Genomic DNA, 21836 nt, shown 5'->3' on the forward strand with positions numbered 1-21836 from the left:
ATGGGCTCGAAAGGACAGATTAAAAAAATAATAACTAAAAAAAAACTAGAAAAAAAATAATTGGGTTTTACTCGATTTAGGACGCTGGCACGCCGTACCTGGCCCTCAGGCCGTAGTTTGGGGACCACTGGCCTAACCATTTTTGCCACTTCATTTTACACACCATGGAATGTTTACCAAGTCTTTTGGACAATTCCACAATAACATCGTACCGTGGCCTTAATACTGTCATAATATCGTGCCGTAAGATTTTAATAATCATTACACATTCCTATTTGTTTTTCAATTTAAAACCAACCCTAGAAACACGAACTAATAATTGTTTTTTTTCAATATTTACTTGAGGGCCCCAAATGCATGACAAATGTATTCGTCCAATTTCTCATTTTTAACAAAGCGGATAATGGGAATTTGAATGTTTTTTTGCCAATCCATGTGAGGCAAAAAGTTGACCTGGAAGTAGATACCCGTAGCCAAGGGTTTGCAGGTAAACAAACAGAGAAGAAGAGTGGAGGACCCCTGGAGTCTAAATCAAGTTGAAGCTATGGGATGTCTGGCCTATGGATGTTCTCCTTAATCCATTTTTGATTCATTAATCGAAACTTTTATTTGTAGATTGCACAGTTCAGAACATATTCCGTACAATTGACCACTAAATGGTAACACCCCAATAAGTTTTTCAACTTGTTTAAGTCGGGGTCCACGTTAATCAATTCATGGTAGTGTCCAGGTCATTATATTCTCAATCGATCGCAACCAGAGTGTTCGGTTTTTAGAAGACGTTTCGCCTCTGGTCCGAGTAGAATTCATCAGCTCCTGCTCATAGACTTCAATTGGTCTGATCTGACCAATTAGGTCTAAAACTAGATCTGACCAATTTAAGACTCATATACTTCAATCGGTCTGACCAATTGAACTCTCATAGACTTCAATTGGTCTGACCAATTAGGTCTAAAACTAGATGTGACCAATTTAAGTCTATGAGCATGAACTGATGAAGCCTACTTAGATGAGAGCCGAAACTTCTTCAAAGAGTTTGCTGCAAGGTTCGTTCACCCGGGATGCAAACGGACCACTCCGGACAGGACGTGCAGGTAGGAACATGATTTATTCTCAAAAACGGAAAACAAGCCGACGGAACAACATGCCGATCGCACTCGAAGCTAAGGCTACCACTAGGCCTAAGCAAAAGACAAGGAATACTCCCGTAAGTTGTTGCATGAAGCAAATAATGAAACCATGCCGACTGACCGACAAAGGCAGGTTTAAATAGTCCCTCTGATTAGTGCTCGGAAAACAGGTTAGCGTCCCGAACACCAATCAGTGACAGCTGGAAAAAATAAGCAACCATGGTAACTAAAAACAAACAAGGGTGCACAAAAAAAAAGGAACTAAGGGAGTCCAAAACTAATAAAATATAACAAAAACATAATCTGGGCCACGGATCATGACAAATACAAAAAAAGGAAAATAAATATATTTTTTAAAATATCTAATATTGTCTAGATATAGCGGCGGTATTTTTTATTGAGTACGACTGCAAAGAAAGTTGTGAGTGCCTGGACTTTTAGAAATAATGTTAGAAATATATGGTTGTCCTACTTCTCCAACCTTAACATGTTTACAGTTTAGGACTAAACTATGTTGTTCCTGGGAAAGTACCAGAGTTTGATCATTAGCCTCATGAGGTACCCTAGTGTAGATTGGTCTTTGCGGTACACAAAAGTACTCCTTATGTACCTCTACGTCCAACATTCAGCACTCGATCAAAAATCTAAGAAAACATGACAATAACTCCAGAAAGTATGCCGACATAACATGAGACGAGGAGACTTAACGAGATGACTAATCGGACGAATGGTCTGAGGAATGCAAACTCCCACCGTCAGTTCCCACTCCGGCCCGTCCGTCTTCGTTATGGCCGTTCCCAAATAATCATCATGTGATTTACAGCGGGGGTGCAAACCAACTCTGCTGATATAGGGCAAATTCCTGACCGGGATCAGTCGGGTTTCATACGCGGCAGGGAGCTGCCGGGGGAGATTGATGGACCAAGAGTAGCAGATGAGGAGATAAGATGCTGGGAAGGAGGGCAGACATCAAGATGAATATTCCTTCGTTACATTTGGAAGAAACACGGAGAGAAAAGGAATCCTGAATGGGGAAAGTTAGGGGGAAAAAACAAAAGTGATTCCCAAGTCCACCGTTCTCTTTCAGATGAGTGAATTTTAAAAGTGTTTCAACCTCCTAAGACTAAGGCTTGTGGACCATATTTTCGTAATAAATGCGTAGTGTGCTCGCCAAAGGAAGATTTTTGTACCCTCGTACCATTCCAGTACCCACACAGACTTAGCTACGGTACTCTACAACTAGGGTTGTGTTCAAATAGTCCAAAGTTGGACGATTCGACTCAGAGACGTCTGATTCGATTATCAACCTCGCAGTCGAATTGACATACGTTAAGCCCCCGCCCTCTCCTCCATCCATGGGAGGGATGCGGAGTTAAGCACCTGCTAAGGCCACTGCGTACCATTCCAGTACCCACACAGACTTAGCTACGGTACTCTACAACTAAGGTTGTGTTCAAATAGTCCAAAGTTGGACGATTCGACTCAGAGACGTCTGATTCGATAATCAACCTCGCAGTCGAATTGACATACGTTAAGCCTCTGCCCCCTCCTCCATCCATGGGAGGGTTGCAGAGTTAAGTACCTGTTGAGGCCACCGCGTACCATACCAGTATCCACACTGACTTAGCTATGGTACTCTACAACTAGGGCTGTGTTCAAATAGTCCATGGTTTGCCGATTCGACTAAGAGACGTCTGATTCAATTATCAACCTCGCAGTCGAATTGACATACGTTAAGCCTCCGCCCCCTCCTCCATCCATGGGAGGGTTGCAGAGTTAAGTACCTGTTGAGGCCACCGCGTACCATACCAGTATCCACACTGACTTAGCTACGGTCCTCTACAACTAGGGTTGTGTTCGAATAGTCCAAAGTTGGACGATTCGACTCAGAGACGTCTGATTCGACAATCAACCTTGCAGTCGAATTGACATACGTTAAACCCCCGCCCCCTCCTCCATCCATGGGAGGGATGCGGAATTAAGTACCTGCTGAGGCCACCGCGTACCATACCAGTATCCACACTGACTTAGCTATGGTACTCTACAACTAGGGCTGTGTTCAAATAGTCCATGGTTGGACAATTCAACTAAGAGACGTTTGATTCGATTATCAACCTCGCAGTCGAATTGACATACGTTAAACCCCTGGCCTCTCCACCATCCGTGGGAGGGATGCGGAGTTAAGTACCTGCTGAGGCCACAGCGTACCATACCAGTATCCACACTGACTTAGCTATGGTACTCTACAACTAGGGCTGTGTTCAAATAGTCCATGGTTGGACGATTCGACTAAGAAACGTCTGATTCGATTATCAACCTCGCAGTCGAATTGACATACGTTAAGCCCGCGGCCTCTTCACCATCCGTGGGAGGGATGCGGAGTTAAGTACCTGCTGAGGCCACCGCGTACCATCCCAGTATCCACACAGACTTAACTATAGTACTCTACAACTAGGGCTGTGTTCAAATAGTCCATGGTTGGACGATTCGACTCAGAGACGTCTGATTCGACTATCAACCTCGCAGTCGAATTGACATACGTTAAGCCTCCGCCCCCTCCTCCATCCGTGGGAGGGTTGCGGAGTTAAGCACCTGCTGAGGCCACCGCGTACCATACCAGTATCCACACTGACTTAGCTACGGTACTCTACAACTAGGGTTGTGTTCGAATAGTCCAAAGTTGGACGATTCGACTCAGAGACGTCTGATTCGACTATCAACCTCGCAGTCGAATTGACATACGTTAAATCCCCGCCCCCTCCTCCATCCATGGGAGGGATGCAGAGTTAAGTACCTGCTGAGGCCACTGCGTACCATACCAGTATCCACACTGACTTAGCTATGGTACTCTACAACTAGGGCTGTGTTCAAATAGTCCATGGTTGGACAATTCAACTAAGAGACGTTTGATTCGATTATCAACCTCGCAGTCGAATTGACACACATTAAGCCCCCGCCCTCTCCTCCATCCATGGGAGGGATGCGGAGTTAAGTACCTGCTGAGGCCACCGCGTACCATACCAGTATCCACACAGACTTAACTATGGTACTCTAGAATTAGGGCTGTGTTTATATAGTCCAAAGTTGGATGATTCGACTCAGAGACGTCTGATTCGACTATCAACCTCCCAGTCAGATTGACATACGTTAAACCCCTGTCCCTTCCTCCATCCGTGGGAGGGATGGGGGGTTACGTAAGTAGCTGCTGAGGCCACCGCGTACCATACAGGTATCCACACTGACTTAGCTATGGTAACTAGGGCTGTGTTCAAATAGTCCATGGTTGGACGATTCGAGTCAGAGACGTCTGATTCAACTATCAACCTCGCAGTCGAATCGATTCCTGTGAAAACCCCCACGCCCTCCTCCATCCGTAGGAGGGATGCTGAGTTAAGTAAGCAAATTTTGGTGGCCGAATGGATATACTCATTCATGAATAGATTATTTATATATCCATCCATCCATTTCCTACCACTTATTCCCCCCGCTGTTGCCTATCTCAGCTACAATCGGGCGGGAGGCGGGGTACACCCTGGACAAGTCGCCACCTCATCGCAGGGCCAACACAGATAGACAACATTCACACACTAAGGACCATTTAGTGTTGCCAATCAACCTATCCCCAGGTGCATGTCTTTGGAGGTGGGAAGAAGCCGGAGTACCCGGAGGGAACCCATGCAGTCACGAACTCCACAAAGAAAGATCCTGAGCCCGAGATTGAACCCAGGACTCAGGACGCACTAACCCCTCTTCCACAGTGCTACTATGTATATACTTGAAAATATATACACCCCCCGCTACTCCCCCCACCCCCACCTCAACAACCTCCCCCCGATCTACCGAATTCGGAGGTCTCAAGGTTGGCAAGTATGATTGCCTTCCAAGCAACATTACCATGGACGCCCCTGCTTATTTCAACAAGACAATGCCAAGCTACATTCTGTACATGTTACAACAGCGTGGCTTCATAGTAAAAGAGTGCGGGTGCTAGACTGACCTGCCTGTAGTTCAGACATGTCCATCCATCTATTCATCTTCTTCCGCTTATTCGAGGTCGGGTCGCGGGGGCAGCAGCCTAAGCGGGGAAGCCCAGACTTCCCTCCCCCCAGCCACTTTGTCCAGCTCTTCCCAGGGGATCCCGAGGCGTTCCCAGGCCCGCCGGGAGACATCAATCAATCAATGTTTATTTATATAGCCCTAAATAACAAATGTCTCAAAGGACTGTACAAACCATTACGACTACGACATCCTCGGAAGAACCCACAAAAGGGCAAGGAAAACTCACACCCAGTGGGCAGGGAGAATTCACATCCAGTGGGACGCCAGTGACAATGCTGACTATGAGAAACCTTGGAGAGGACCTCAGAAGTGGGCAACCCCCCGCTCTAGGGGACCGAAAGCAATGGATGTCGAGCGGGTCTAACATGATACTGTGAAAGTTCAATCCATAGCGGCTCCAACACAGCCGCGAGAGTTCAGTTCAAAGCGGATCCAAGACAGCAGCGAGAGTCCCGTCCACAGGAAACAATCTCAAGCGGAGGCGGATCAGCAGCGTAGAGATGTCCCCAACCGATACACAGGCGAGCGGTCCATCCTGGGTCCCGACTCTGGACAGCCAGTACTTCATCCATGGTCATCGGACCGGACATAGGAGGAAAAAGAAAAGAAGCGGCAGATCAACTGGTCTAAAAAGGAGGTCTCTTTAAAGGCTAGAGTATACAGATGAGTTTTAAGGTGAGACTTAAATGCTTCTACTGAGGTAGAATCTCGAACTGTTACCGGGAGGGCATTCCAGAGTACTGGAGCCCGAACGGAAAACACTCTATAGCCCGCAGACTTTTTTTGGGCTTTGGGAATCACTAATAAGCCGGAGTCTTTTGAACGCACATTTCTTTCCGGGACATATGGTACAATACAATCGGCAAGATAGGATGGAGCTAGACCGTGTAGTATTTTATACGTGAGTAGTAAAACCTTAAAGTCACATCTTAAGTGCACAGGAAGCCAGTGCAGGTGAGCCAGTACAGGCGTAATGTGATCAAACTTTCTTGTTCTTGTCAAAAGTCTAGCAGCCGCATTTTGTACCAACTGTAATTTTTTAATGCTAGACATGGGGAGACCCCAAATTAATACGTTACAGTAATCGAGACATAGTCTCCCCAACGTGTCCTGGGTCTTCCCCGTGGCCTCCTACCGGTCGGATGTGCCCTAAACACCTAGGGAGGTGTTTATGGTGACATCCTGAGCAGATGCCCGAACCACCTCATCTGGCCTATCTCCATGCGGGGCTCTCCCTTAGAGACAGAGGAAACTCATTTGGGCCGCTTGTACCCGTGGTCTTGTCCTTTCGGTCATTACCAGAGGTGGGTAGAGTAGCCAGAAATTGTACTCAAGTAATGGTACTGTTACTTTAGAGATTTATTACTCAAGTAAAAGTAAGAAGTAGTCACCAAAATATTTACTTGAGTAAAAGTAAAAAGTATGTTGTGAAAAAACTACTCAAGTACTGAGTAACTGATGAGTAACCTGTTTGTTTAATGATTACGGCAACAAATAATGCACAAAAACATAAAAATAGCAATGAGCAAATTCAGAGCCAGGAATATCTCTTAAGCAACTAAAACAATATTATATATTAAATAATAATACATTAAAATAAATAAAAAATTAAGGCAAATTGAGCCACAATAACTTAACAGCACCATAGGCTCAATAGGCATTCATTGATTGATTGATTGATTGAAACTTGTATTATTAGATTGCACAGTACAGTACATATTCCGTACAATTGAGCACTAAATGGTAACATCCCAATAAGTTTTTCAACGTTAATCAATTACTTAATAAATGACCAAGTCGAGGCGATCTACCTCATACATACACACATATCATATATACATACATACCTTTATATATACAGTATATAATTTATATTTATTTATTTTGCCGTTTTTGTTGACATGTTAAAGGTGTTTTAATGAATATACATGCATGTTTAACATATAGATTACTATCTTTCATTTAGAGAAGAATATAAGTTGGTGTATTACCTGATTCTGATGACTTGCATTGATTGGAATCAGACAGTATAGTGCTGATAACGTCCCGGTTTTCAAATGGAGGAGAAAAAAAGTTCCTCCTTCCTGTCTAATACCACATGAAAGTCGTTGGTTTTTGGCATCTTATTTGTCCAGCTTCCATATTCGTTTTTATAAACTTCACAAGAAATACATTGGCGGCAAACTCCATAGTGGAGCGCCGCTTTTATTGTGAAGACAGGAACTGTGCGATCAGTCTTTAGGCTTAGGTCGTGAAGTACGGTTGAAATAAAAAGTGTCTTTTTTCCTTTACACTTTTGATTGATTGGTTGCAACTTTTATTAGTAGATTGCACAGTACAGTACATATTCCATACAATCGACCACTAAATAGTAACACCCCAATAAGTTTGTCAACATGTTTAAGTCGGGTTCTACGTGCGATGGTCATGTGACCGCCTGGCTCTGTTTGATTGGTCCAACGTCACCAGTGACTGCATTTGATTGGTGAAAGGCAGGCATGCGTAGATTCTACTTTGAAGCTCTGTCATTAACCAAAACAAACATTAATAGATCGATTAAAAAAAAGTAGCTTATCGGGGTGTTACCATTTAGTGGTCAATTGTAGGGAATATGTACTGTACTGTGCAATCTAATAATACAAGTTTTAATCAATCAATCAATCAATCAATCAATGCCTACTGAGCCTATGGTGCTGTTAAGTTATTGTGGCTCAATGTGCCATTTTTTTATTTTATTTTAATGTATTATTATTTAATATATATTATTGTTTTAGTTGCTTAAGAGATATTCCTGGCTCTGAATTTGCTCATTGCTATGTTTATGTTTTTGTGCATTATTTGTTGCCGTAATCAGGTTACTCATCAGTTACTCAGTACTTGAGTAGTTTTTTCACAACATACTTTTTTACTTTTACTCAAGTAAATATTTGGGTGACTACTCCTTACTTTTACTCGAGTAATAAATCTCTAAAGTAACTGTACTCTTACTTGAGTACAATTTCTGGCTACTCTACCCACCTCTGCGCGTTATGAAGCTTCAAAAAGGTGTCTCCTCAGTTCCCAAACCTTTACTGGGAGTTGTTAAAAGGAAAGGCCATGTAACGCAGTGGTAAAAAGATAATTTTCTGCAATGTGTTGCTGCCATTAAATTCTATGTTAATGATTATTTACAGAACAAATTTGAACAAGTCTACTCAATTGAATATTGTATTCTCTTTTTATTTACCATTTACCCAACGGGCCAACTTCACTGGTTTAGGGTTTTTGTAAAAAGCCTGACAGTAAGAGGAATGCCAAAAGAAGTAAACAATTGGAGTGGCGTAATAAACGTGCGGATTATAGCACATGATGCCTTCTCGTAGCATGTCTCCACAGCACCTCATGACCATAAGCATAACAGGAAGCCACGGGGGGCCCCACCCTCCTGCCGACATATATAACATGTAGCGGGGGTCACGCAAACAATGTAACAGGCTTGCAGGCGCTGCCGTACATTCCCGGGTGTCAGTGCTGATGCCAGATAAGGCCGCCGCCCCACCATTCCCATCATTGTACGCGCCTCCAGGATTCTACGAGCTATTTTCCTCCAAAATGCCTTAAATGACATTAGATTTTACAGAAAGTTGCAATGTTTTGACGCTTGTATTTTTATATAACATTCAATCAACTTGTGATTGTATGAATTTAATATCAATATTTTAGGACTGTGTTCCTTATATTCACCTTCAAAAAAGCACTAGATTTTAGCAAACAATTGAAAGTGTCAGGCTGGCCCCTGAAAGTTTGTTTGTGTTCTAGTTTTTTCCTGTGTGTGCTCTTATTTGGTGGGTTTCCTGTCTTTATCCCTGAGCGCTGTTTCCCCTTAGCTGCGGCTGGTTGGCACATGGCCACACCTGGTGTCAATCAGCCCGCTCCTATTTGAACCTTTTTTGTCCTCCAGTCGAGTGCTGGATTATTGTCATGTATTGTCGCTCCTGTCGTGTCGTACCATGTTGTGTCTTTGCAGCGTAGCGGTAAGCTATATTTGTAGCTTAGTGTTTTTTGTTCCCTGCTTCCAGTTTGTTTTCATATTACAAGTACGACTTCTGTTTTCCTGCTCGCTACCCGTTAGCTTCCACGCGAGGCCCCTTTTTGTTTTTGCTAGCTTCCATGCTAAGTTACTTTTGTTTCTTAGCTCCCATGCTAGCTCTCTTAAATAGTTATTCGCCTCGTGCGCGCTTTTTGTTGTACCCCTTTTGTTTGTTCTTGTTTTAGTTTGTTTTCATATTGCAAGTACGACTTCTGTTTTCCTGCTCGCTACCCGCTAGCTTCCACGCTCGGCCCCTTTTTGTTTTTGCTAGCTTCATGCTAAGTTCCTTTTGTTTTCTAGCTCCCATGCTAGCTCTCTTAGTTGGTTATCCGCCTCATGCGCACTCTTTGTTGTACCCCTTTTGTTTGTTCTTGTTTTAGTATTTATATTAAATCATGTTTTCTCATTCAATGCCTTCCTCCATCTCTGAATCTTGGGGTTAGTCAACAAATAACTTTGACAGAAAGTGCAGTGCTGATGTTTTACTCCTTTCATAGAGCACATAAAAGTAGACATAAATGTCAATAAAAGCACATACTCAGAAGTCACTATCAAATGAATGTAATTTTTAAATGAATCACAACTAAAAGCAATCAAGAATTATAATTACAGAAAGAATTGCTGTCACTCCAGCAGTACTGAGAGCACAAACTACCTCGAGGTCATGTTGTAATGTTCAATGCCAACACAGAAATAAATAAATAACGCTCCAATGTAAGTAAACTAAAAAACTCCTGCTGGCTTAATGCTAACATACATTGGCTTTGCTATTGACATGCTACTGATTAGCATTAGCGATTTTACATGGCGATTTCAACACCTCCAAATTTGTTGATGAAAACTACAACTAAGACTGAAAAAACACTCCAATGTAAGTACAGTAAACCCCCCCCATCCACCCCTGCTGGCTTAATGCTAACATACATTGGCTTTGCTATTGACATGCTAATGACTAGCATTAGCGATTTTACATGGCGATTTTGACACATCTAATTTGTTGATGAAAACTACAACTAAGACTGAAAAAAAAACACTCCAATGTAAGTTAAGTAAAAAAAAAACACTGCCTTAAAACTAACATTTATTGGCTTTGCTATTGACATGCTACTGATTAGCATTAGCGATTTTACATGGCGATTTCAAGACCTCCAAATTTGTTGATGAAAACTACAACTAAGACTGAAAAACACACTCCAATGTAAGTAAAGTAAAAACTCCCGCTGGCTTAATGCTAACATACATTGGGTTTGCTATCGACATGCTACTGATTAGCATTAGCGATTTTACATGGCGATTTCAAGACCTCCAAATTTGTTGATGAAAACTACAACTAAGACTGAAAAAAACACTCCAATGTAAGTAAAGTAGAAACTCCCGCTGGCTTAATGCTAACTTACATTGGGTTTGCTATTGACATGCTACTGATTAGCGTTAGCGATTTTATATGGCGATTTCGACACCTCCAAATTTGTTGATGAAAACTCCAACTAAAACTGAAAAAAACGCTCCAAGGTAAATAAAGGGAAAACCCTGCTGGCTTAATGCTAACATACATTGGCTTTGCTATTGACGTGCTACTAATTAGCATTAGCGATTTTACATGGCGATTTCAAGACCTCCAAATTTGTTGATGGAAACTACAACTAAGACTGAAAAAAAATGCTCCAATATAAATAAAGTAAAAAAAACCCGCAAGCTGAATACTAACATAGATTGGCTTTGCTATCGACATGCTACTGATTAGCATTAGCGATTTTACATGAACACCTCAACTTTGTTGACGAAAACTACAACTAAGACTGATTGAGCGATTGAAACTTTTATTCGTAGATTGCACAGTACAGTACATATTCCGTACAATTGACCACTAAATGGTAAAACCCGAATAAGTTTTTCAACTTAAGTCGGGGTCCACGTTAATCAATTCATGGTAAGACGCACATTACAATCAGCAATCTGGTGCTGTTTGAATATTGTCACAATCCTTGCAGTACAATACCGTACAGTAGAGGGAGCACAATACTTACAGAATTAACGCTTTTTGGGTCGCAACGAAAACCAACCCAAAAAAAACACCATAAACTGTACACTACTGCCATCTAATGTCTTGGACTTGTGACGTCATTGCAAAAGATAATACGATAATAATACAACAAGTTATAGCAACCATACAGGAATCATAATCAACTAATTTGTTCAGTATAGCAGTAAAAAATATGTTTTATTGAAAAAAAAAAAAAACAATTAATATTTATCAACACACACAAAAAATATTGATATTTTTCATTTTCAATATGATTATATACAGTATAGTAACCAATGGAATATCTATATATCAACTTCAGATCTATCCATTGGCATATATGTTCTTGAGACTTTTTAATGTTGTATGCTCTTTTTGTCAATGAAACATCTGTTTATTATTATAGCAATAACAAAAATATACAATATTTTCCCCCAACAAATGTTTGAAGTGGAACATTTGTTGGGCGGGAATTAGAGCCTTAAATAAGTGAATAACTCATGACGCAAATGCTTTTAATTTATTTGTATTATTATTTTCTCCAGATCAACTTCAGATCTAACCGTCAATTATAAGTTTAGGAATAGTTTTTTGAACTAACGAGAGTGATATATATACACAAACCCCGTTTCCATGAGTTGGGATATTGTGTTAGATGTAAATATAAACGGAATACAATGGTTTGCAAATCATTTTCAACCCATATTCAGTTGAATATGCTACAAAGACAACATAATTGATGTTCAAACTCATAAACTTTAATTTTTTTTTGCAAATAATAATTAACTTAGAATTTCATGGCTGCAACACGTGCCAAAGTAGTTGGGAAAGGGCATGTTCACCACTGTGTTACATCACCTTTTCTTTTAACAACACTCAATAAACGTTTGGGAACTGAGGAAACTAATTGTTGAAGCTTTGAAAGTGAAATTCTTTCCCATTCTTGTTTTATGTAGATCATCAGTCCTTCAACAGTCCGGGGTCTCCGCTGTCGTATTTTACGCTTCATAATGCGCCACACATTTTCGATGGGAGACAGGTCTGGACTGCAGGCGGGCCAGGAAAGTACCTGCACTCTTTTACTACGAAGCCACGCTGTTGTAACATGTGGCTTGGCATTGTCTTGCTGAAATAAGCAGGGGCGTTCATGATAACGTTGCTTGGATGTTAACATATGTTGCTCCAAAACCTGTATGGACCATTCAGCATTAATGGTGCCTTCAAAGATGTGTAAGTTACCCATGCCTTGGGCACTAATACACCCCCATACCATCACAGATGCTGGCTTTTACACTTTGCGCCTATAACAATCCGAATGGTTATTTTCCTCTTTGTTCTGGTGGACACCACGTCCAGAGTTTCCAAATATAATTTGAAATGTGGACTCGTCAGACCACAGAACACTTTTCCACTTTGCATAAGTCCATCTTAGATGAGCTTGTGCTCAGCAAAGCCAGCGGCGTTCCTGGGTGTTGTTGATAAACGGTTTTGGCTTTGCATAGTAGAGTTTTAACTTGCACTTACAGATGTAGCGTCCAAATGTAGTTACTGACAGTGGTGATATCCTTTACACACCGATGTCGGTTTTTGATGCAGTACCGCCTGAGGGATCAAAGGTCCGTAATGTCATCGCTTAAGTGCAGTGATTTCTCCAGATTCTCTGAACTTTTTGATGATTTTACGGACCGTAAGATGGTAAAATCCCTAAATTCCTTGCAATAGCTCGTTGAGAAATGTGGTTCTAAAACTGTTCGACAATTTGCTTACAAAGTGGTGACCCTCACCCCATCCTTGTTTGTGAATTACTTAGCATTTCATGGAAGCTGTTTTTATAGCCAATCATGGCACCCACCTGTTCCCAATTAGCCTGCACACCTGTGGGATGTTCCAAATAAGTGTTTGAAGAGCAATCCTCAACTTTATCAGTATTTATTGCCACATTTCCCAACTTCTTTGTCACGTGTTGCTGGCTTCAAATTCTAAAATTAATGATTATTTGCAAAAAAAAATGTTTATCGGTTTGAACATCAATTATGTTGTCTTTGTAGCATATTCAACTGAATATGGGTTGAAAATGTTTTGCAAATCATTGTATTCCGTTTATATTTACATCTAACACAATTTCCCAACTCATATGGAAACGGGGTTTGTACATATAAACACATACATGATATTTATATACTGTACATATACACATATATATACTGTACATATACACATATATATACATACATACATACATATATATATATACATATATATACATACATATATATACATACATATATATACATACATATATATATATATATATACATATATATACATACATATATATATATACATATATACATACATATATATATATACATATATATACATACATATATATATATACATATATATACATACATATATATATATACATATATATACATACATATATATATATACATATATATACATATATATACATATATATATATATATATATATATACATATATATATATATATATATATATATATATATATATATATATATATATATATATATATATATATATATATATATATATACATATATATATATATATATATATAAATAAATATATATACATACAAATATATAAATGTCTTAATTGGATTATCCAGAGAATGGTGCTCGATATCGTGGTAGAGCGCAATATGTATGTATATATTTTTCCCACACATACATACATACATATATATATATATATCTATATATATATAGTTGTCTGTTTATCTGTGTTGGCCCTGCGATGAGGTGGCGACTTGTCCAGGGTGTACCCTGCCTTCCGCCCGATTGTAGCTGAGATAGGTGCCAGCGCCCCCCGCGACCCCGAAAGGGAATAAGCGGTAGAAAATGGATGGATGGATATATATATATATATGAAAAGATGAGAGATTATAATCACACTTCAACATCTCTAACATGTAAATACCGCCTCTTTGCTAAGTCAGCATTGGAAAATGAAAAAATGCCGATTTGCAAAAATGTGCACGGAAATTTGGGACAAAGTTGCGTTGCTGGACATCATTTCAGGTGAAATGGTGGAATTTGCATGAACTGTCTCCATCGCGACATCCCGGGAGGGACTGAGCAAAGCCGCTCTGGCAACACGCCAGACCACGGAAACAACCTGGGAGGCACAAGGCCTGATGATAACACCACACCAGGTGCGATCGCTCCTCCCGGTCTTTGATTCAGGCTCGCCACCTTTCCCCTTAAATCAACGGTTTGGAACTGAAACGATGCCGTCTGAGCAGGCCCTTAATAGCCATGATTAGTGGAACGTCCTGGGTGATGTCAGACGGAGACAATGAGAAGACAGCTGTGCCAGTAAAGCCACAGGACGCACACGGAAGGCCGCCGACGTGCATCATCTTTGGCTCGTGTGCGTCCATGACGACAACTTTGTTGCGTTGCCAACTCTCGAGCCTTCCAGAAACATCTCAGAACCTGAGCGACGCTGCCAAGTCTCCATTGTGCTGATCTTTCATCGCAGCCCTGCAGCTTTCTGAGGAAGTGCGTTCATGTCAATATGGGTTATACTTGTATAGCACTGTTCTACCTTCAAGGTACTCAAAGCGCTTTGACGCTATTTCCACATTCACACACACATTCACACACTGATGGTGGGAGCTGCCATGCAAGGCCCTAACCACCAGACATCAGGAGCAAGGGTGAAGTGTCTTGCTCAAGGACACAACGGATGTGACGAGGTAGGTATAAGGTGGGGATTTGAACCAGGAACCCTCAGGTTTCTGGCGCGGCCATTCGGTTGTATATACAAACCTCGTTTCTATATGAGTTGGGAAATTGTGTTAGATGTAAATATAAACAGAATACAATGATTTGCAAATCCTTTTCAATCCATATTCAGTTGAATATGCTACAAAGACAACATATTTGATGTTCAAACTGATAAACACTTTTTTTTTTTTTGCAAATAATCATTAACTTTAGAATTTGATGCCAGCAACACGTGACAAAGAAGTTGGGAAAGGTGGCAATAAATAGTGATAAAGTTGAGGAATTCTCATCAAACACTTATTTGGAACATCCCACAGGTGTGCAGGCTAATTGGGAACAGGTGGGTGCCATGATTGGCTATAAAAACAGCTTCCATGAAATGCTCAGTCATTCACAAACCAGAATTGGGAAACGGTCACCACTTTGTGAACAAATGCGTGAGCAAATTGTCAAACAGTTTTAGAACAACATTTCTCAACGGGCTATTGCAAGAAATTTAGGAATTTCACCATCTACGGTTCGTAATACCATCAAAAGGTTCAGAGAATCTGGAGAAATCACTGCACGTAAGAAATTATATAACCAACCTTCGTTCCCTCAGGCGGCACTGCATCAAAAAGCGACATCAGTGTGTAAAGGATATCACCACACGGGGTCAGGAACACTTCATAAAACCACTGTCAGTCACTACAGTTTGTCGCTACATCTGTAAGTGCAAGTTAAAACTCTACTATGCAAAGCCAAAGCCATTGACAGTCCAGACCTGTCTCCCATCGAAAATGTGTGGCGCATTATGAAGCCTAAAATACCACAACGGAGACCCCGGACTGTTGAACAACTTAAGTTGTACATAAAACAAGAATTGGAAAGTATTCCACCTGAAAAGCTTCAAAAAGGTGTCTCCTTAGTTCCCAAAGGTTTATTGAAAGGTGATCTCCGTCTCGCCTCGATTATTGCAACGTTCTATTTTCGGGTCTCCCCATGTCTAGCATTAAAAGATTACAGTTGGTACAAAATGCGGCTGCTAGACTTTTGACAAGAACAAGAGAGTTTGATCACATTACGCCTGTACTGGCTCACCTGCACTGGCTTCCTGTGCACTTAAGATGTGACTTTAAGGTTTTACTACTTACGTATAAAATACTACACGGTCTAGCTCCATCCTATCTTGCCGATTGTATTGTACCATATGTCCCGGCAAGAAATCTGCGTACAAAGGACTCCGGCTTATTAGTGATTCCCAAAGCCCAAAAAAAGTCTGCGGGCTATAGAGCGTTTTCATTTCGGGCTCCAGTACTCTGGAATGCCCTCCCGGTAACAGTTCGAGATGCCACCTCAGTAGAAGCATTTAAGTCTCACCTTAAAACTCATTTGTATACTCTAGCCTTTAAATAGACTCCCTTTTAAGACCAGTTGATCTGCCGTTTATTTTCTTTTTCTCCTATGTCCCACTCTCCCTTGTGGAGGGGGTCCGGTCTGATCCGATCCACTCTCCCTTGTGGAGGGGGTCCTATCCGGTGGCCATGGATGACATACTGGCTCTCCAGAGTCGGGACCCAGGATGGACCGCTTGCCTGTGTATCGGCTTGGGACATCTCTGTGCTGCTGATCCGCCTCCGCTTGGGATGGTTTCCTGCTGGCTCCGCTGTGAACGGGACTCTCGCTGCTGCGTTGGATCCGCTTTAGACTGGACTCTCGCGGCTGTGTTGGATCCATTATGGATTGAACTTTCACAGTATCATGTTAGACCCGCTCGACATCCATTGCTTTCCTCTTCTCCAAGGTTCTCATAGTCATCATTGTCACCGACGTCCCACTGGGTGTGAGTTTTCCTTGCCCTTATGTGGGCCTACCGAGGATGTCGTAGTGGTTTGTGTTGTGGTTTGTGCAGCCCTTTGAGACACTAGTGATTTAGGGCTATATAAATAAACATTGATTGATTGATTGATGTAACAGTGGTGAACATGCCCTTTCCCAACTACTTTGGCACGTGTTGCAGTCATGAAATTCTAAGTTAAATATTTGCACAAAATAAAAATTAAGTTTATGAGTTTGAACATCAAATATCTTTGTAGTGCATTCAACTGAATATGGGTTGAAAAGGATTTTTCAAATCAATGTATTGCGTTTATATTTACATCTAACACATTTTTCCAAATCATATGGAAACGGGGTTTGTAATATAATATATAATATAACTCGGTTATGAACATGTCGGAAGTGGGGAGCAACGCACTATTTTCACTTTAGTCCAGACTTTTATTCTGAAAACCAATTTTTCTTAACCGTTAAGGTTTCCCTCAAAACGCATAACGTCATAAAAATGAGTCATGTATGTATATATATAAATATATACATATATACACTATATTGCCAAAAGTATTTGGCCACCTGCCTTGACTCACATATGAACTTGAAATGCCCTCCCGTTTTGCAGCTATTAAAGCAGGGGTCGGGAACCTTTTTGGCTGAGGGAGCCAATAATCCAAATATTTTAAAATGTATTTCCGTAAGAGCCATATCATACTTTTTTCAACACTGAACACAACTAAACTCGTGCATTTTTAAGTAAGACCACCATTACTAGATTATAATAGGTCTCGTATTCTTTGTAATAACAGTGATATTCTGAAGCTAACTGTGGAGGGGGGCGTGGCCTGCGGGCCTGCAGCGAAGCGGGGTGTGCCAGGACCGGCCTCGAAATCAGCGACAGGTGCCTAGGTGGCCTACTTGGGCCTTGTTATCTAATCACCTGTCGCTCTGTTATAAGCAGCAGCCGGAAGGAGAGACAGGGTTGGAGCTGGAGCCAGAGCGCGAGCGAGAACGAAAGAGAAAAACACAATTGGTGGAAAGCAACTGAGAGACTTATTGAAAAATAAAAAAATATCTTAACCCTGAAAAAGGCTTTTTCAGGGCAAGCCCTAAAAAAACAATAATAAATAAATCATGCAATTAATGGAACAAGTGGGGTAGAAAAGGATGGATGGATTCAAATGCATGAGCATGTTTAATATTTTGAACGTTATTTTTAACATTTTGATTACAAGTGGAATTAGTCATTACTTATCGTGTTAAGCAATGACAGCTCAGATTTATCCGAGAGCCAGATGCAGTCATCAAAAGAGCCACATCTGGCTCTAGAGCCATAAGTTCCCTACCCCTGTATTAAAGCTTCAACTCTTCTGGGAAGGCTGTCCACAAGGTTGCGGAGTGTGTTTATAGCAATTTTACACTATTTTTCCAAAAGGCTCTCAGTCTCCCTTCCAATTCATCCCAAATGTGTTCTATTATGTTCGGGTCAGGACTCTGTGCAGGCCAGTCAAGTTCATCCACACCAGACTCTGGCATCCATGTCTTTATGGACCTTGCTTTGTGCACTGGTGCACAATCATGTCGGAAGAAGAAGGCGCCCACTCCAAACTCTTCCCACAAGGTTGGGAGCATGGAATTGTCCAAAATGTTTTGGTATCCTGGAGCATTCAAAGTTCCTTTCACTGGAACTAAGGGGCCAAGCCCAACTCTATCATAATTCCTTCGCCACCAAATGTCACAATGCAGTCCGAAATGTAGCCTTCTCCTGGTGACTTCCAAACCCAGACTCGGTGATTCATCCCTCCAGAGAAGGCGTCTCCACTGCTCTAGAGTCAAGTGGCGATGTTCTTTACACCACTGCATCCCACGCCGTGAAGCTCTCTGCGTACTGTGCGTGGGCTAGTCGGAAGGTCACATGAAGTTTGGAGCTCTGTAGCAACTGACTATGCAGAAAGTCTTTGCACTATCAATCAATCAATCAATCAATCAATGTTTATTTATATAGCCCCAAATCACAAATGTCTCAAAGGACTGCACAAATCATTACGACTACAACATCCTCGGAAGAACCCACAAAAGGGCAAGGAAAACTCACACCCAGTGGGCAGGGAGAATTCACATCCAGTGGGACGCCAGTGACAATGCTGACTATGAGAAACCTTGGAGAGGACCTCAGATGTGGGCAACCCCCCCCCCTCTAGGGGACGGAAAGCAATGGATGTCGAGCGGGTCTAACATGATACTGTGAAAGTTCAATCCATAGTGGCTCCAACACAGCCGCGAGAGTTCAGTTCAAAGCGGATCCAAGACAGCAGCGAGAGTCCCGTCCACAGGAAACCATCTCAAGCGGAGGCGGATCAGCAGCGTAGAGATGTCCCCAACCCATACACAGGCGACCGGTCCATCCTGGGTCTCGACTCTGGACAGCCAGTACTTCATCCATGGTTATCGGACCGGACCCCCTCCACAAGGGAGGAGGGGGGGGGGCATAGGAGAAAAAAGAAAAGAAGCGGCAGATCAACTGGTCTAAAAAGGAGGTCTATTTAAAGGCTAGAGTATACAGATGAGTTTTAAGGTGAGACTTAAATGGTGACCCTCTGTCAGTTTACCTGGCCTACCACTTTGTGGCTGAGTTGCTGTTGTTCCCAAACTCCCCCATTCTCTTATAATATTCCAGTTGACTTTGGAATATTTTGAAGCGAGGAAATTTCACGACTGGATTTGTTGCACAGGTGGCATCCTGTGACGCTGGAAATCACCGAGAGCGGCCCATTCTTTCACAAATGTTTGTAGAAACAGTCTCCATGCCTAGGTGCTTGATTTGATACACCTGTGGCCGGGCTCGTACACATTGTCTACTATTAGTCCCTTACAGGGGTGTGCTGGAGCCTACCCCAGCTATATATATTACACTTCTTAATTTAATTTTTCCAACAGTTGACTAAAGTGAAGCCCTCAGAAACGGACTTCCCCCAGCCCGCAGAGACAACATCTGACTTCTAGTGTGCCTGCTAATTAAGGCGGTAGACGCGTGGGTGAGAGAGCGGCTTTGTTGCTGACTTTCTTCTTGAAGTTTAACAGTGTTTACCTTATTTTGTTTACCTTTTCTTGAAGGATGGGAAAGACCTTCTGAGCAAGCAGACACACAGTAGGTCTCCTCCAGACGCACCATGTGAGCAAAGACACTTTTTTGTCGCTTCCCTGGTCCTTCATCGGGGTGTCCTAACTTTTTGGATTGTTGCTGCAACTTTGTCATCATCTGGTGGACAACAGGAGTAATTCAGGTTAATGACCATGCATTGCACTATGACGTGTGTGAAACACAGTATTTTGATATATGACCCAATCCAAACAATCTTTCCCACTCGTTGTGCAAAAAACGTGACCACACACACGGTCACACTTGACACAACCTGTGCACTGAACTGTGTGGATATTACATAATTCATTCAAAGTTACACCCATTTAAATCCCCTGCAATGCATGATGGGAAAACATTCCAAACACTCTCCACACTTATCCATGTTTGGAGCATTTTAGCTGCTTAAATATTTCGGATTGATTACAAAATGTTATCAAACTTGTCACGGAAGTAAACAAGGTAGGAGAAAAATTGATTTGCAATTATATTAATTATTAATTATATAGTTATTCGTTATCAAAACGACACCGGAGGTCCTTCATACCGACAGCCATCAGACTGTATAATACATATGTTCCTTCTTGACTGTACTTAAATGTAGAATATATTTATATTACTCATATGTTATATATAATATATTATATTATTTATTATTATCATTGTTTATTGTGAGCGAACTGTGATGCTGAATTTCCCCCAGGAATCAATAAAGTACATTCTATTTTATCTATGCTATTCTATTATATCCATATCATGTGTGTGTGTGTGTATATATATATATATATATATATATATATATATATATATATACACACACACACACATGTATGTATATATGTATATATATATGCATATATGTATGCATATATACATGTACATCTACATAAATATACTGTATATACAGCTACATAAATATATATGTATATACATGTATATATATATATACACACATGTATATATATATATACACACATGTATATATATATATGTATATATATATACACACACATATATACATACACACATATATATACACACACACATATATATATATATTTATACACACATGTATATATATATATACACATGTATATATATACACACACACATATATATATATGTATATATATACACACACACATATATATACACATATATACACACACATATATATATATATAAACATATATATATATATATATATACACACACACACACACACACACACACACACACACACACACACATACATATATATACATATATAAGAATATACATATGCATGTATATGTATGTGTATATATATGTATATATGTGTATACATTTTACTTTCAATGCCTAATAAATGCATTGATCAACTTCAGATCCATCCGTCAATGAGTTAAATTGTTTATTTTTTTATGATTTTTTTTTTTTGTCAAATAACTGTTTTTATTATATGGCATTTCAAATATGTCAAAAAGGCCCGACTCCCAAAAATAATTCATTCTTTTTTTTCTTTTTTTTACTTTCAATGCCTAATAAATGTATTGATCAACTTGAGATCCATCCTTCAATTAGTTATTCTTTTTTTCTTTAGACATGCACCTGGGGATAGGTTGATTGGCAACACTAAATTGGCCCTAGTGTGTGAATGTGAGTGTGAATGTTGTCTGTCTATCTGTGTTGGCCCTGCGATGAGGTGGCGACTTGTCCAGGGTGTACCCTGCCTTCCGCCCGATTGTAGCTGAGATAGGCGCCAGCGCCCCCCGCCACCCCGACAGGGAATAAGCGGTAGAAAATGGATGGATGGATGATTTTTTTGGGTTGGAGGTCAAATAACTG

General features: G+C 40.8%; 1 protein-coding gene across 1 annotated transcript in view; it reads right to left on the bottom strand.

The window, feature by feature from the left end:
• fbn2b (fibrillin 2b) overlaps window positions 1-21836 on the bottom strand; it is a 300303-nt gene that overhangs the window by 270340 nt on the left and 8127 nt on the right. The window contains exon 4 of the mRNA XM_061883097.1: window positions 19973-20129. The gene's annotated coding sequence lies outside the window, so the exon portion shown is untranslated. The remainder of the gene's footprint in view (window positions 1-19972; window positions 20130-21836) is intronic.

This window comes from Nerophis ophidion, linkage group LG22 (assembly GCF_033978795.1).
Source record: "Nerophis ophidion isolate RoL-2023_Sa linkage group LG22, RoL_Noph_v1.0, whole genome shotgun sequence".
NCBI classification, from domain to species: domain Eukaryota; kingdom Metazoa; phylum Chordata; class Actinopteri; order Syngnathiformes; family Syngnathidae; genus Nerophis; species Nerophis ophidion.